Below are 15,162 nucleotides of genomic sequence, written 5' to 3'. Positions count from 1 at the left end.
TAGCATGTTCTTCTTCCTGATCCTTTGTCACCTACTGTCAGAAGTGAGGTCTCTAGTCTGAAGACATCAACCCTGTGTTATAATTGACAGAATAAGTTATAGCTTATTGGTTTAGCTTCAGTTTCAGTTTAGGCTTAGTTTCAGTTTTAAATGCAGTAACAAAATATAAATACATCCTTGTGTTATACAATTAAAACAAAATAGAAATACATAGATTAACAAGTCAGTCCTTACTTATTCACATACACTCGATCTTCTCCTGTAGTTTTCTCAGATGTTTTCTGTTTCTTATGCTACTCTATAAGGGCACTTTCTCTTTCTCTTTATTTTAATTTACTGAATCTACCAATCTGTATTAGAAGATTTAAATTCCAAATCCAAAATTATAAAAAAAAAATTAATCACACTGCTAATAAAGACATACCCAATTTATAAAGGAAGAGGTTTAATTGACTCACAGTCCCACATTGCTGGGGAAGCCTCACAATCATGGCAGAAGACAAGGAGGAACAAAGCCACGTCTTACATGGTGGCAGGCAAGAGAGAGAATGTGCAGGGGAACTGCCCTTTATAAAACCATCAGATTTTATTCATTATCATGAGAACAGCACGGAAAAAACACTCTCCCATGATTCAATTACCTCCCGACAGTCCCCCCCCACGACATGTGGGGATTATTACAATTCAAAGTGAGATTTGGGTGGGGACATAGCCAAACCATATCATAATCTATTTGGCAATTTTTATTTGGTTGTACATTATACAACCAGATGAAAATGGGTAGTTTCTATTTTCCTTTCCATATTCACTCTATGTACTTCTCTACTTCTTCCTGTGTTCCAAAAAGCTGACCTTATGGTCTGCATCAAATGTTCTTTTACTTTCTGTTATCTGCATGCTTGGGGGCAAACGGAGCCATCAACAAAAACTCAAAAGTGGGAAATTTGATCAAATAGGATAATTATTCTTCTGATCTTTCTTCCCAGTCCCCAAAAGATGACTGTGTGCCTTTAACAATGGCCTCCACTATTGCAGGGTGTCTTCCTGAATAACTACTTTCTCCAGGTTCTGGTAACCGCTTCCTTCTCTCATCTCCTTAGCTCAATGAATGGTAAATGCAACATATGGTGCTAGCGCACAAGGGACTTTATTACCCCATGATTTTTGCCTTTTATCTTCACACTTCTTTTGTGATTAAAAAAATCATTAATATATTTTCAATTACTCCCAGTGAATGGATCTTTGATAAATTTGTTTGTTTTTGCCCAGTAGTAGGACTTGATATTCTACCTATGGGTTTCTGCTCACGGATTATTATAAATTTCTTCATCTGTAAATTGACGAAAGTAAAAGAATGAACCTCAGGTTCTGGGAATTAAATGAGATGAGGCATGTAAGGTACTTACCATAATGCCTAAAACTTGTAAAGAACAAATACTGTGGCTATAATTCTCTTTTCTCTTGCTTGTAAACATTTCCCAATTGGAAAGCTATTGAATTTGCTCTTTAATTTGCAATTTTCTACTTTATCACAATTATTTCACATTACATATAATTTTTGGGTGACTTCCTTAGACATTTTGTTTCTGTTTTGTAGATACCAAATATTTCTGCATGCTTTATAGCATGACAAACTATTTCCCAACATTTTATTTTGGATTCTGCAGCATACCATTTTGCAACAAATACACTGGATCTTCAAAATAATATTTTCCCTCATCTTCTAGTCTTTATTTTTCCATAAGCTTAACTCCATTTTACAAAAAAGGAAAGTATTGACAAGTTCTTTGGTCTAGTTTCTGACTAGATGAATGACTGGAAATTAAAAGGTTGCATCCTCCTCATTTAGTCTTATCCTTGTTGACCCTAGTGAGGTTTTTCATCTGGTACTGCTTTGCTGAGGTGCAGTCTTACTTGTTGGTCTCTAACTGAGCTCTCTTAGATTCTAAACCAACAAGGCACTTAGAAATGAATGTTTCTCGGGCTTTATTGAGGGTAAGGATTTTTAATGCTTTTTTAAAATGCTGCTTTTTAAATGCTGCTTTAAATTCCAAATCCAAAATTATAAAAAAAATTAATCACTTTCCTCATGGAGTTTAACCATTAATCATAAACAAAGAACCCCAGTCTCAGAGAATGTAAGCAGTTTCCAAAATTACAAAGCAGGTTAATGATAAAGATGGTACTAAAACTCAGGATAATGCACAGGAAAGGGCATTGCCTTTGGAAATAGGAAATTTGTGTTGACATTCCTGATTTACCATTAAAAAAAAGTATAGTGCTTATAATCTAGTAGTCCTCTCTGTTACCTCAGTTTTTAGATTTGAAAAGAAGAAGAATAAAAATATACCTACCATAAAGGACTGTGATGTTGATTCCAGTTGAAATAATACAAATGGAAACCTGCAAAAATGTCAGCCTACTGATTCTCATGATTTTCTGCCTCAACATGCCGCTTTTTTTCTCTTTTCTTTTCTTTGCTAAAAATATTTTTAATTTCTTTATTTCTTTTTATTTTATTTTAATATTATTATTATTATTATTTTCTGAGACAGGGTCTCACTCTGTCACCCAGGCTGGAGTGCAGTGATGCGGTTGCAGTTCACTGTAGCTTTGACTTCCACAGGCTCAGGTGATCCTCGCATATCAACCTCCAGAGTAGCTGGGACTATAGGCGCACGCAACCACACCGAGCTATTTTTTCTATTTTTTGTAGAGATGGGGTTTCATCATGTTTCCCAGTCTGGTCTTGAAATCCTGGGCTCAAGCGATTTGCCTGCCTAGACCTCCCAAAGTGTTGGGATTACAGGTGTGAGCCACCATGCCCAGTCTCTCTTTGCTTTTCTTTATAAATAATCTTCGACTGCTACCAGTCTTGAGAATAATCATTTAATATTAATACAAATTCAATAGTTACTGTTCAATATATTACCCATATTAATATGTATTTCATGAAATAATCAGACATAGTGATAAATTGATCTATTTAGAATGCATTCTTATTTTGCAGAAAAAAATCTATTTCAATAAAATAATTCCTAAAGTTTTGAAAAAAACTCATTTCTCTCACTTTGTCATATTAAAGATTTTCTGTTTGTAGCTTTATTTGAATTGTGTTCTGAAATATGTAATCTCAAAAACTATATTTGAAGGAATATGCATTTTTATTGTTGCTTTTACCAAAAAAAGAAATGATTATTTATGAAAAAATATAAATTGCTCATGCTTGGAAAAAAATATAGTATAGACATACAAATTTTACTCTATTTTAATTTGAACTTAATTATATAAAATAGAGTGTGCATTTTCAACTGCAACCTTCATTAAATTGCCTCAGGAAAATGTATTAATTTAAAAATATTAATTAAAGTACCAGACAAAAGTTGTTAAGCAGAATTATATTCTTTAGAGTATTCCAGATCTTGTTTGGGGAATAATTGGATGGGAATTTAACTTTACAAAGTTTTTGAGGGCCTGGCATTTTTAATCAGTACGACATATCTAGTGGTGACTCTTTTCCTGGAGCCTATGTTTTTAAACTTTCATTTATTCATTTGACAGATTGATTGCCTCAGAAAAACAGGCACAGGGCTGGGCTTTCTTTTTTTTTTTTTTTCCTTCCATTTTTCATCTTTTTTTATAGGGATGGTGAAAACTGGGAAAAAAAAAAGAAGGCCTGAATGGTAAGACAAATTTATAGTCTTATTGAAGGTGGATAGTGAGATTATAGGTTAAGGCCTCTTGTTCAAATGATTTTTTAACTTACTTTTAGCCATAAAGGAAATTATTTTTTGTGTTCTTGGTTTAGTTTTTGAGGTCGAGGATAACTCGGGTTTCCAATAAGTCATATGGATTTTAGGGTGGGCATGGTGGCTTATGCCTGTAATCCCAGCACTTTGGCAGGTCCAGGTGGGTGGATCATTTGAGGTCAGAAGTTCGAGACCAGCCTGGCCAATATAGTTAAATCGTATCTCTACTAAAAATACAAAAATTAGCTGGGAGTCGTGGTGCGCACCTGTAATCCCAGCTACTCAGGAGACTAAGACAGGAGAATCACTTGAGCCCCGGAGGCAGAGTTTGCAGTGACCTGAGATTTTACCACTGAAGTCCAGTCTGGGTGACAGAGTGAGACTGTCTCAGAAAAAAAGGAAAAAATGAAAAAAGAAGGACGGAAGGAAGGAAGGAAGGAAGGAAGGAAGGAAGGAAGGAAGGAAGGAAGGAAGGAAGGAAGGGGAAGGGAAGGGAAGGGAAGGGAAGGGAAGGGAAGGGAAGGGAGGAAGGAAGGAAGGAAGGAAGGAAGGAAGGAAGGAAGGAAGGAAGGAAGGAAGGAAGGAGAAGAGGAAAAAGAAGAAGAAAGAAAGAAAGAAAGAAAGAAAGAAAGAAAGAAAGAAAGAAAGAAAGAAAGAAAGAAAGAAAGAAAGAAAGAGAAAAGAAGGAAAGAAAGAAAGAAGGGAGGGAGGAAGAAAAAGAAAAAAAGAAAAGAAAGAAAGAAAGAAGAAAGGAAGAAAGAAAGAAAGAAAGAAAGAAAAAGAAAGAAAGAAAGAAAGAAAGAAAGAAAGAAAGAAAGAAAGAAAGAAAGAAAGAAAGAAAGAGAGAGAAAGAAAGAAGAAAGAAAGAAAGGGAGGAAGGGAAGAAGGAAGGAGGGAAGGAAGAAAGGAAGGAAGGAAGGAAGGAAGGAAGGAAGGAAGGAAGGAAGGAAGGAAGGAAGGAAGGAAGGAAGGAAAAGAAAGAGAAAGAAAGAATTTAAACATACAAGCATTTCCGCTGACACAAAGGCTTGGAGTGTGTACACTCGGCATGCAAGATACTGGTTAAATCCTTTACTCCAGAACTCAACTACACTCTAATCTCTTCAGTCTAAGCATCAATTCAAGACCCTCTGCTCATTCCCCTTGTTAGGAAGGGAAAAGTATGTCTGAATTGTTTTGAAAACTTTCTGCATTCAGCCTTCTTGGTGTTTTAAAGTGATTTATACAGTGAAATAAATATCTACAAATTCCTTGTTATGAGTACAAGGGCAAGATCTAGGCTGAACTTCCCTGAATCACTCCCACAGCAATATCCACAAACTGGCTGACTTGGAAAACTGGAAGGGGATATAGTCATTGTTCTGCTGCTGCTACTGCTGCTGTTCTCATTGTCACCACCAATGCTGCAAAATCAGCCGTCAACTCTCACAAAGTTAGTACTGGAATGCTGCTACAGCAACATCCGGAGCCTACACAACTCTGCTTTCCACAGCAGTTGCCACAGCAGCTGCAGATGGCCTCTCCCACCCTCTGATTTTATGTAAGTGCATCTAATTTACAGGAATAAATTTCCATTCAGAACTGCAGCTCTAAGGGAGTCTGGGAAATATTCATTTTAACTTTCAAGACTCTGCAAAGCAAGAAGGAAATCTAAAAGGAGGTTGAAATTCTCTCTGTGTACCAGTTTTTCATATACAGCATGTTTATGTTCAACATGGTGTCTATGTTTCAATGGCTCCTCAATAGCTTTAAGGAACTCCCAGTGAATTCAAGTACAACATCAACAGTATCACCGAGAAGTCAGTACTTCTTATAGATTTTCTGTTCATCATTTTGTTGTTACTGCCATCACGTTGTCTCTTGTGGAAGATTCCTCCGTTCTAGACACTTAGAATGAGGTTCTCTAGCATAATATTGGAAGCCATCCAAGGAAGTAAATCTTTATATCACTTCCTTGAAATAATTGTTTATGTTCTGTTTCATGAATAGTCTTCTATTCTTCCAGGTAAATATGCCCTCTTAGAAGTCTTTTAATAGACTTTGTTCAGGTTATTATTTTATCTTCAAGTATTTATCACATGAAAGGATGTACAACTGCCACGTACGTGCCATTCTATATGGAGTAAACTCATATAGATTCTGGTCATAAGGAAAGTTGATGTAAACTGCATCTGTAGCTTCTTTTATTTTTCTCCTCATTTTAAGAAATGAGATCACATCTCTGTGGATGTGAGATATTTCAAGAAACCACAGACTTTTTGAGGATTTTATTTTTTATTCTGGGAATAATGCAGCAGTAAATTATGGGCAATTATTTTAGGACATTGAAGTAAAGGGGATTCTATTTTAGGACATTGAAGTAAAGGGGATTTTTTGTTTAGTATTAATATTTATTAATATTCACAATATTATCAGGGATGAATCTACTGCAAATGTCATGAAAAGTACAAGCTCTTCTCCGAGATTCTCAACACATAAATTATAGACTTTCAGCTATTTATAGTGTTCTCTACTGTTCTAGAAAATAATCAGAAATGCTATATATAAAAGAATAATTTTTTCTTATTCTTTTATAATTTTTCTCATTCTTTCATAAATAGCATTTCTGATTGTTTTCTAGAGTAGAGAGCAACAGAGAAAAAATTATCTGATATTGAAGAATCATAATAAAAATATGAAGAACATTCAAGAGCATGAGTTTTCCCTACTGTTCTGACAAATGGATAAAAACAGCAATTCTTACTGCAGTTCTTTCAAACTAAATTTAAAAAGTCAAAAATATTTTTTACTTTAACAGAAGAGACAATTAGCTTCCATATTAGAGCAGAAAGGGAGATGAAGAAAATGATATGCTGGGATTACAACATTTTAGTTATCACAGTTAAAATATAAGAGACACGTGTGTTTGTGTATGTGCGTATGTATTTCTCTCTCTGTGTGTGTGTATGTGTCTGTGTGTGCACTTATGATTAAAGACTTTGAGAATATAATGTTGGCACATCTTTCCAGTATTGATTCCAAGGTCAAGGACATTATTCTGAGAGTCAGGAAAAACTGAGAGAGAAGCCAATTTCAGTCCTTGCTCTACCACTACATTTTAATTTATGACATCTCCATATTTCCAGTTGTACATGGCAGAAACCTGAGTTATCCTTGACTTCTCCTCTCTTCACAACCCACATTCAATCTATCATGAAATCCTTTTGTTTGTACCTTCAAAATTCATCCAGAATCTGACAATTTCTCAGTATCTCTCCTATTTCAGTCCTGATCTGAGACCCCTAGATTTCTTGCTGCCATTAATGCAAGAAGTTGCTTAGCAGTCTTCTTGCTTCTATTCTTGCCTGCCTTACCCAACAGTGATTCTTTCAAAACTTTTGTAGGATCTTTTCACCCCTTTGCTCAATACCTACTGCATTAGTTTGCAAGGATTTTCGTAACAAAGTACCGTAGACTGAGTAGCCTAAACAACATAAATTTATTTTCTCACAGTTCTAGAGGCTAGAATTCCAAGATCAAGGTGTCAGCAGCACTCATTCATTCTGAGAGCTTAGAAAGAGAATCTATTCTATGCTTTCTCTCCTAGTTTCTGTTGGTTTTCTGGCAATATTTAACATTATTTTGCTGGGAAAGCATCACCCCAATCTCTGCCTTCATCTTCATATGGCATTCTCCCTATGTATGTCTACCTCCAAACTTCCCCTTTTTATAAGGACACCAATCGTATTGGATTTGTGCCCACCCTAATGACCTCATCTTAATTAATTGGAAGGGCAATGGCCTTGTTTCCAAATATGGTCTTATTCTGAAGTACTGGAGCTTAAGATGCTAACCTATGAATTCTGGGGGATGCAATTCAACTTGTAATGCTTACTAACGCTTGCTTTTTATACAGAGTAAAGAGTCAATATCCTTACAGAGACTGTAAAGTGGTGCTTCATGCCTGGAATCTCCATTACCTGTCTCATCTTTACTCTCCAACTTAGTCACTGCTCTAACCACTCTCTTACCTGAGAGTTATTGCACTGACTCTTCCTTGTGCTTGCAGCACTTTTCATTCAGATGACAGACACGTCTGCTGACCTTGCTTTCTTCATGTTTTTGCTTAAATGGCACTTTTGCAATGAAACTACCCTGACCACCTAAAATAATATTGGCGCTGCCCCTTCCTCTCCAGAATTTTCGATACACTTTATTATATTCTATTTTTTCCAAGAACTATGAAATTCTAATATACTGTATGTATGATTATTTATTAAATAGTTTATTGCTTTTTTCTCCCACAAAACAAAGTACTGTTTATTACTTTATCCTAAGCATTGATAACTGCTTGACACATAAAAATGATGGCTTACTATAAATGAATTGAATGTTGGATTAATAGTCTTTTGTGAAATAGACATTAAGTCACGTGAGATCTGATGAAGACTGAATACTGTAAAATGACTCATTGTCTGCAGAGCCTGGCTATGGACAAGACTGGCACCCTGATCTCAAATCTGGATTGGGCATTCAGAGATAATCTGGGATTGTCTCTTTTTATAGAGGTAGCAAAAGTGTTTACAGCACGCTAAGTGACGGCATCTTTAAAGGAGACGAAATGTGTATGTACCAAACAGTAAAAGATAGAATTTAATAGAAAATTCATGGAGTGAAAGATTGGTTCACAATGATTTTCCCTTTTATGGAATTGGATGTCAATTAATATTAGCTTCCAATCAGTAACAATTGATACAGAGTCACCTGAACAATTTCAACAGATGTAAAAGAGTAAATGAGAATTGTGGAGTTAAATCACCCTGTAGAGTTATGGACTGAAAGATCATGATTCCTGCTGCTGCAGGATCTGGAAATGTCTATGTCCTTTCCTTTTCACATTTTGTGTAATTGAAAGGTTTCATGAGATGCTAAAACAATCCTTCAATAAATTGGCTTGCCCTTCTTTTAAGGTTTAAAGTAATCAGAGAATTATTTTAAACTTTTTAAAATTTAAATTTAATCTTATGTAAAGATTTCAAAGAGACAAAAATAATGTAACCAAAGCTCACATTTATTCTTATACTCCACTTTTCATTTTGGATTTACCTTTCTTTACATATATAATGGATGTATATTTTTTAGATATAATTCAGAATCTGAATTTGATGTCTTTCCATCAGCACTTCGATAGTCTTTTTCCATTATATTCTGGTCTCTATTGTTTTTGGAAGCCTGTGATCAGTTTAACATGCAACTTTACATACAATTTTTTTACTTGTCATTGTTAAAATGTTTCAGTTTTGAGGATTCTACAGATTTATAAAGTGAAACTCAGATCTAAGTTAGCTTCTTTTTAATTGTTCAGAAAATTGGGCAAACACAAATTTTGAGAATATATGTTTGTGCAGTATTTTGGAAAATTCCCAGCAGTGTCTTTCAAGCCTGCCCCTTCCATTCTTTCTCATTCTAATCCCATGTCTCATAACTCGTCCTCATTTCTACACTACCTTTTCAGTTACTTTTCTTCTGCAATTACTTTTTTTGTCTTCTCTGGAAACATTTTCTGTTTCTTTTTCAAATATTCTCATTTTTCTTTTCTCCTCAGTATGTGGTTCCTTTTTAATGGTATTAATTATTTTTTAAACTTTTTAAAATATGTTGGCATATTTGTATTTCGCTCCTTGTTTTTGATCACTGCTCTGTTTTCTGAGGATCCTACTGTCTGTTATGCCTGACTCTAAATCATGACACATTGTTTTCTCATTTCTTTTGTAATTTTATGCCATGAACTCCTGTCTTCGTGAGTTCGTGAGGTAGGAGACAGGTATCCCTTCTGGACTGAGTTTTTGAAGCGTGACTCCTGATGGGTTATGTATTTGCTTCCTGAAAAAGAACCTTGAAACATTGCCTACCTATAACTTATCACTGTGTTAATTTTTCATCTTGAGGATTCTGGATTTACATGGGTGTTGTAAAATCATTTCTAAACCTGGCTGCCCAAGCTGAGGAGTTTTATGTTTTAGACAATAACTTTTTTTTTTTTTTTTTTTTTTTTTTTTTAATGAGAGTCCAGGCAGGGACAGACGAGCTTTATTGTCATCATCCTGTGCTACAGAATAAATTTACTTCTATTTTCCCAATTTCTCTCTGGGAACAACCCAGCTCTATTTGGGCATCCCATTCACCTCCAACTGTCTACATCACACTTTTCAGTAAGACAAAATCCCTTAGTAACCAAGACACATAATTCCCTTGGCTTAAATTTTAAGAGAAGCCACAGGATAAGGTTTTACACTTCAGCAAGTGACTTTCATTCACCTCTTCAGGTCTTCTCCCTGTAATATTCATTTCCTCTTAAGACCTTAGCTATACTTTTAAACATTTTTGTGATATATTTCTCCAGGAATGTTTATGTGACCCTAGTTTTCCATCATGTTAGCTTTTATCTAGAGTATAGGCAGAATATAATTGCATGTCAATGTTTGGTTCTAGGGGAAGTATCTTTAACTCTGCCCTTTCAAATTTTACCCAGGCAAATAATATTTTGGAGATAGACCTAATGAATGAATTGACTATTTTTTATATGAGAAAATAAACTTACTGCTTACTTTTCATTTGTTCTATATACCTAATTACATGCAGTGTTACTAGCCTGTGAAAGAGCCTCTCCTCTAGAAGGCTGGAACGCGGCCTGGAATGGGCATAACTCATGGCAAGACTCAACATTCTTTGCAGGTGAGCCTAGAGTTACAGCTTGACTAACAACAGATGGCATTATTTTAACACAGAGAAATGCTGAGTGAGACAGTGATTCTCTCTTAAGAGTAGTGACAGCCTGAGATTCTTGGCTTAAATGAGACCCTGGTGACTGGAATTCATAAACCTGGACAGGAGAGAGACTCATCTACTGCCAAGTGCATAAACACCTTTAATGACAGTCACATTGCTAAAGGTTAAATAAGCCCCATGGAAGTAAAAATATAAAGAGAAAGAGAAACATTTTTTCTTAAAAAAAACTATTGAATGTCACCATCTTTTGTTTCAATAGTGTGAAAATCCTGGGGTAAAAAATACAGAAATAAATAAGAGAGAATGCCTTTGAAGTTGAGAAAAAGAAAACGATTTTTCACACATTTAATTTCTTTAGTTACTACTCCTGGCTGTGCCTTTAAAATATGCCAAGAATCTGGCTCTGTCTTAATGATCACCACTTTCGCTGATCTGGTCTAAGACAACCATTTCTAGCCAGTATGACTGCGGTAGCCTCCCACTGATCTTGCAAACATCATTCTCTAGAGTCAATTTTATAACACAATCCTTTTTAAAAAATATTCCTTTTGCTTTTGTTTCATTTTAAATTTTGAAACTTCTACAAAATAGAGAGAAGAAATATCACGAGCTGCCGTATATCCATCACCAGCTTTCAACAATTATCAACATTTTGCAATCTTGCTCCATTTATCCCATCCTTCCCACGTGTCCTAGTTCTCCAACAATTCTTTTACATTTGAATCCAGATCAAGTTTCTCTTCTGCTCAGAACTTTCTAAAGGTGTCCAAACTTAGAAGAAGGAGAAGCCCTAATCGCATTGATAGCCTACATGACTGACGTAATCTTCCATCGCCGTTTCCCCTGACTCCTTAATCCTCCTCCTCACTCCGTCTGCTCCAGCCACTGGTCCCTTTGTTGATGTAACATTGTGATCTGCTCCCACATTAGGAATATGCACTTGCTGCTCACACTGCCTAAATCTTCCCTTCCTCTCCCACCGTCCTCCTATACAAACAGATTCCTTCTTCAGCTTTTTCAAGACTTTGATCAAATGTTACTTTAAAGTGAGGCATTTTCTGGGCATTCTATTTAAAAATTTAATTTACTCCAAGCCACCTGCTGGCATTTTAAATCCTCCTGTTGGCTATATTTTCATCTTAGCACTATTTTATTTACTAATGAAACTTTTATGCAGATATATGCCTACTGCCTGGTATATAAGTGGTATTCCATAAACATTTGTTGAATATTAACATTGATTATACATTGCAAAGTCTTGAAAGTCTTGAGTGAAGTTGAGATGCTAAGCATATTCTAATCACTGACATAATATGCTATTTTTATATATTTGTAAAACTCTCCAAATGTGCAGCTGTGTTGTAACCTAAGAGGAAAGGGAAGTCTTCCCTGTTCCTGTCAGATCCTGATATTTGACAGCACGACAGATGTCCTGAGAGCAACAGACTTCTTACGAGTGTGGTATTTTCTTGTTTCAAGTTTTACCAACGAGCTCTATGGTGGTGGGGGTGGGAGAATAGGAGGCAGTAATAAAAGCCTCTTTAACCAAAACTACAATCAGACTCCTTTAAAATCATCTCATTGATTAGGCCTGGAGTCTTTGGTCTTCCCTCTCCATCCTTGTAGAATCCAGTTTGAGCAAGAATCCTGCTAAGTCAGCTTAGCAAAACCCCCCACGCTTGATATCTGACTTGGGATCTTATCATCGTGGCCTACCTTCAGCAGTAATCATATCAAGTCAGTTTAGTGAGGAACCTCTTATCCTTGGTGTTTCCTCTTAGTAATTTTCCATCCACTGACCCCCAATCGTGTTCGTTAGTTATAAAACTCCACCTGTCCTTGTTGAAGCCAGAATTGAGTTCAATCTCTCTCCCTTGCTGCAAGACCCCACTGTAGTGGTTCCTGTACATAGGGCCATGACCCCCACTTGAATAAAGTCTGCATTACCATCTTTAGCAAGTGCTTCAATAATGTTGTTGTTGTTTTTCTTGACGGGGGAAAACTTGGTGTGCTGGTAAATGTTTAACAACCCGCTTTCTGGGAGATAATTAGAAGATCTGAGTAGTAGCATTGCTAAGTTCAATCGTATAAATACTCCCTCCATGGCAAATTGCAAGCTACTAATGTGAAATCTCTGAATGTGGATTTGGGGAGAAATGCACATTAAACATAATTTTAAAGCATCTCCATTATATGTGTATGAGGGAAGCAAAGAATCTAGAGAGGGGTGTCAGTAAATGACAGGTTCTGAGCCAAACCTGACTTGCTTCATTCAATACTGCCATCCTCGTTCATTTGTGCAGTGACTGTGGCTGCCTTTACATGGGAAGGACAGAGTCGAGTAGTTGTGACAGAGATGATACAGCTCGCAAAGCCAAAAATATTTATTCTCCGGCCCTATACTTAAACTGGCCTGGATTATAGTAAAAGGTAGTAAAACAATTAAGTATGAGTGAGTTTTGAGTGCTTATTATCTTTGTTTCTTAACATCATTTGTTTAACAGTAAATTTACATAATTTAATTTTTAATGATATCTTTTAAATAATTTTACAAAAATTCTAAAAATCTTATAATGAGCTCTTGCAGTCAAGATCCAACATACCATTAGGGGAGAGGAACTTCTTAAATTCACTTACAAAAAACTACTCATGTCATCTGACCTAATAATATTTTTAATAAGCCCAGTAGATTTTTTAAAAATTAAATTTGTTTTATATATATACATATATATATGCCTATAAGTGCATCAACTTTACTATTGTACAGTATATTTTTATTAAAATAACTCTATCATTTGACCAGTCTGTCACTAAATAGTTTTAGTCACCTACTAGGGGATTTAGTGATGAATAAGACAGACAGAATCTAAGGAGGTGGCATTTCAGCTGAAACTTACTAATAGGAAGAAGGAGGTGCATGTAAACGGGAAATAGATTGGTTCAATTATGAATAATGGCAAGTACCAAGGTCCCAAAATGGTAACCAGTTAGATGTATTCAAAAGACAGAATAATAATTTGCATAAGATAAATGATAAGTCAATTAGGAAAAAAGGTGAAGTCTGAGAAGTACATGGGGGCTTTACAGCTAGTAAGCTTCAATATTTTTCTTAGCATAATCAAAACCTTTTGCAAAAGTTTTAAGCTGGGACATAACCTCATCTGATGTGCACTTCCACAATTTTGTTTGTGTGTAAAAGGGGCAGAATAGGGCAACAATGGGCTCAAGGAGACCCAAAGGAGGCCATTCAGCAGATAAGAGTGACAGAATAAAGCGGCAAATGTGGAATAGGAAAGAAATGACCAGATTCATTACACATTCAGATACACTTTGAAAGTCAACTAGAAAGTTCTTTTTTTCAATTTTGCTCTATGAATTTGTTAAATGGTAACATTATTGTAATAATTTGATGACACTTAGTATTCACTTCTCCAAATGGTCCACTTGATCCTAGAGCAGACTCTAACCTGCACGGTTGAATTAGGGTTTGCTTTTCATTCATGTGACTCAAACCTATCTGGACTTTGCAAATCTTACCTCCACCTTACCCCTACAGTGTCCCTTTCTTAGGCTGATCCTAGGCAAAACCCAATACAATGAATGGATTCTTAAAATATAAATACATAACTAGCAGCACATTTCAAAAGAAAATCCCCTGCTGGCTTTCGGGGCTCAGGACAAGAACAGAAGAGAAGAAAATGTTATTTTTATTGTCTCTTATTGATACAACTACAATGCTAATTTTGGTAGACAAACCTAATTTACCAAAGGAAAAAACAGACGATAAACGTATAGCATACAGTTTTTTAAAATTTCCCCTGCAAAGAAGTCAGCTTGTGATTATTTTTGTCTTGAGATAGTATTTTCAGGGAAATATAATGAGATAAATGCCTAGGTGATACTTTCCAGTTAATTCTGTAATACTAAGGTGCAAGCTTAGGATTTTTTTTTTTTTTTTTTTTTTTTTTTTTTGAGACGGAGTCTGGCTCTGTCGCCCAGGCTGGAGTGCAGTGGCGTGATCTCGGCTCACTGCAAGCTCCGCCTCTCGAGTTCACGCCATTCTCCTGTCTCAGCCTCCCGAGTAGCTGGGACTACTGGCGCCCGCCACCTTGCCCGACTAATTTTTTGTGTTTTTAGTAGAGACGGGTTTTCACCGTGTTAGTCACGATGGTCTCGATCTCCTGACCTCGTGATCCGCCCGCCTTGGCCTCCCAAGGTGCTGGGATTACAGGCGTGAGCCACCTCGCCTTGCCAGAAATTGGTTTTATAAACATTTCCAAACCATACTTCCTGTCCCTCAGTTGTATTCCTTTATGTGGGCAATAAACACCACTTGCTGCATTATGAGTGGAGTGAGTTTTAGTGGATGTCCTCCAGGAGCTCATCTACTTTTCCATCTTTAGTGGTCCAGGGCTGATTAAAGGTCTGTACTGTCTAACATAGTACAATATTTATCAAGAGTCTAGTAAGCATGTTTAAGTGTCAGAATGACCTAGGTTTGATATCTAGTTCTAGTTCTGTCTAGCTGTGTGACCATAAGCTACTTAATCTTGCTTTGCTGCCATTTTCTTACATCGCACTGCACAGGTTGGTTATAAATATAAATGAAATAAAGGCCATACAGTGCTAGATAAATAAAAACAAT

The sequence above is a fragment of the Chlorocebus sabaeus genome, chromosome 14 (assembly GCF_047675955.1).
Source record: "Chlorocebus sabaeus isolate Y175 chromosome 14, mChlSab1.0.hap1, whole genome shotgun sequence".
Lineage (NCBI taxonomy): Eukaryota > Metazoa > Chordata > Mammalia > Primates > Cercopithecidae > Chlorocebus > Chlorocebus sabaeus.
This window is presented reverse-complemented; position numbering follows the sequence as displayed.